This window comes from Arachis stenosperma, chromosome 3 (assembly GCF_014773155.1).
Source record: "Arachis stenosperma cultivar V10309 chromosome 3, arast.V10309.gnm1.PFL2, whole genome shotgun sequence".
In the NCBI taxonomy this organism is placed as follows: domain Eukaryota; kingdom Viridiplantae; phylum Streptophyta; class Magnoliopsida; order Fabales; family Fabaceae; genus Arachis; species Arachis stenosperma.
The window spans coordinates 11,934,465-11,938,183 of NC_080379.1; positions in this window are offsets into that span (position 1 = coordinate 11,934,465).

Here is a 3,719-nt window from a genome sequence, read left to right on the forward strand (position 1 = left end):
GCAAAAGAAGCTTGAATGTGTATCTCTTAGATTCCCCAACAGAATCTTCGTGGTATAAGCTAGATGGATGGCGGCATTTATGAGGATCCGGAAAGTCCAACCTTGTCTGTGGTGTTCCGAGTAGGATCCTGGGAATCCGGAAAGTCTACCTTGTCTGTGGTGTCCGAGTAGGATTCCGGTAATGAATGACTGTGACGTGCTTCAAACCTGTAACCTGCTGGGCGTAGTGACAACGCAAAAGAATCAATGGATTCTATTCCAGTAGGGGAGGGAACCAACCGGTGATTGGCCGTACTGTGACAGAGTGCGTGAGCATTAGCTTTCACTGCGAGGATGGGATGTAGCTATCAACCATGGGTGATGCCTCCAGACTGGTTAGCTGTGCGAGTGACAGCCGCATAGGATATTTCCCCGAGAGGATGAAAGTAGCCACAGCTGATGGTGAACCCCTATACAAAGCTTGCCATAGAAAGGAGTAAGAAGGATTGCGTAGAAGGAATAGGAGAGCAGGCGTCCGAGAGCTCTACAGCATCTTCATATACTTAACTGAAATTCCTACCAATGAATCTACATAAGTATTTCTATCCTTTTTATTATTTATTTCTTTTTATTTTCGAAACCTATAAATCAATATTTAATCCGCCTGACTGAGATTTACAAGGTGACCATAGCTTGCTTCATACCAATAATCTCTGTGGATTCGACCCTTACTCACGTAAGGTATTACTTGGACGACCCAGTACACTTGCTGGTTAGTTAAACGGAGTTGTGAAGAAAATAAACAGTGCCCTAAGGGTATATGCCAAAGCTCAAAAGATAGAATAAAATTTATACAACTTAAGAATGTTGAATCACAATTTCGTCCACCAGTCATGAATACTACTGCTTCCTGGATGGATATTCATGTTATAATCAAATTGCAGTAGATCCCCAGGATCAAGAGAAAATAGCATTTACATGTCCATCCGGAGTATTTGCATATAGAAGGATGCCATTTGGTCTGTGCAATGCACCCGCAACCTTTCAAAGGTGCATGCTCTCTATTTTCTCTGATATGGTGGAAAAATTTTTGGAAGTCTTCATGGATGACTTTTCAATATTTGGAGACTCATTCAGCTCCTGTCTTGACCATCTAGCACTTGTTCTAAAGAGGTGCCAAGAGACTAACCTAGTTTTAAACTAGCAGAAATGTCACTTTATGGTGAGTGAATGAATTGTCCTTGGGCACAAAATTTCGAACAAGGGAATAGAGGTGGATCAAGCTAAGGTAGAGGTAATTGAAAAATTACCACCACCTGCCAATGTTAAGGCAATTAGAAGCTTTCTGGGGCATGCAGGATTCTATAGGAGGTTTATAAAAGATTTTTCAAAATCGCCAAACCTCTGAGTAATCTGCTAGCTGCTGACACGCCATTTATCTTTGATAAGGAGTGTCTGCAGGTGTTTGAGACTCTGAAAGCTAAGCTGGTCACAGCACCAGTCATCTCTGCACCAGACTGGACATTACCATTTGAACTAATGTGTGATGCCAGTGACCATGCCATTGGTGCAGTGTTGGGACAAAGGCATGACAAGCTTCTGCATGTCATTTACTATGCCAGTCATGTTTTAAATGACGCACAGAAGAACTACACAACCACAGAAAAAGAGTTACTTGCAGTGGTTTACACCATTGACAAGTTCAGATCTTATTTAGGGATCAAAAGTGATTGTATACACTGACCATGCTGCTCTTAAATACCTACTCACAAAGCAGGATTCAAAACCCAGACTCATCAGATGGGTGTTGCTTCTGCAAGATTTTGATATATAAATAAGAGACAGAAAAGGGACAGAGCACCAAGTAACAGATTATCTGTCCCGAATAGAACTAGTAAAAGGGGCGTCCCTCCCTCTTATTGAGATCTCTGAAAACTTTTTGGATGAGCAACTCTTTGCCATCCAGGAAGTACCATGGTTTGCAGACATTACAAACTACAAGGCTGTGAGATTCATACCCAAAGAGTATAGTAGGCAGCAATCAAAGAAATTGATTTTGGATGCAAAGTACTATCTTTGGGATGAACCATATCTCTTCAAGAGATGTGCAGACGGAGTAATCCGTAGATGTGTGCTTAAAGAAGAAGCACAGAAGATCCTCTGGCATTGCCATGGATCATAGTATGGAGGACATTTTGGAAGTGAGCGAACAGCCACAAGAGTCCTACAATGTGGCTTCTACTGGCCTACTCTCTATAAAGACTCTCGAGAGTTTGTACGTAATTGTGACAGTTGCCAAAGATCTGGCAATCTGCCTCATGGTTATGCCATGCCTCAACAAGGGATCTTGGAGATTGAGTTGTTTGATGTATGGGGTATTGACTTCATGGGGCCTTTCCCACCATCATACTCAAACACTTATATTCTGGTGGCAGTGGATTATGTATCCAAATGGGTGGAGGCTATTGCAACACCCACTAATGATACTAAGACATTGCTGAAATTCCTTCAGAAACATATCTTTAGCAGATTTGCTGTCCCTAGAGTACTAATCAGTGATGGGGACACTCATTTCTGCAATGAACAGCTTTACTCTGCTATGGTTCGATATGGAGTCAGCCACAGGGTGGCAACTCCATATCATCCATAGACAAATGGGCAAGCTGAAGTCTCTAATAGAAAACTTAAAAGAATCCTGGAATGGACTGTGATTAACCGTAGATGGGATTGGGCAAGAAGCTTGGATGATGCTCTGTGGGCATACAGAACAGCATTCAAGACTCCTATAGGGACCTCTCCATACCAGCTTGTGTATGGAAAAGCCTGTCACTTGCCAGTGGAACTGGGATACAAGGCCTACTGGGCAACCAGATTTCTAAACCTTGATGCCAAGTTAGCTGGAGAAAAACGATTGCTCCAGTTAAATGAGCTAGAGGAATTCAGACTCAATGCTTTCGAAAATGCAAAAATTTACAAAGAGAAAGCAAAAAGATGGCATGATAAGAAGTTGTCATCCAGAGTCTTTGAGCCAGGGCAGAAAGTTCTGCTGTTTAACTCTAGGCTCAGATTATTCCCCGGAAAGTTGAAATCCCAGTGGAGAGGACCATATGTGATTACAGGTGTTTCACCATATGGATATGTAGAGCTTCATGATAGTGACTCCGACAAAAAGTTCATTGTTAATGGGCAAAGTGTCAAGCATTATCTTGAAGGCAATATTGAGCAAGAATGCTCAAGACTGAGACTGGATTAAAGCAAGTCAAAAATAGCATTAAAAATAGCACACCCTAGAGGAAGAGCTGTCTGGCGTTTAAACGCTAGAAAGAAGCATCTGTCTGGCGTTTAACGCTAGTGACAAGCACCAAGCTGGCGTTTAACGCTAGAAACAAGCATCAGGCTGGTGTTAAACACCAGAAACAGGCTACATTTAGGCGTTTAACGCCAGAAACAAGCTACAGTCTAGCGTTAAATGCCAGGATTGCATACAAAGGGCGTTTTACACGCATAAAAGGTGCAGGGATGAGAAATCCTTGACACCTCAAGATCTGTGGACCCCACAAGATAACCTCAGGATCTGTGGACCCCACAGGATCCCCACCTACCCCACTTCTCCCTTCTTCATTCTCACACAACACTACCCTCTCTTCTCCCCCTTGGCCGAAACCCACACCTCTCTCCCTCTTCTCCATATCTTCTTCTTCTATTCTTTCTTCTTTTGCTCGAGGGCGAGCAACATTCTA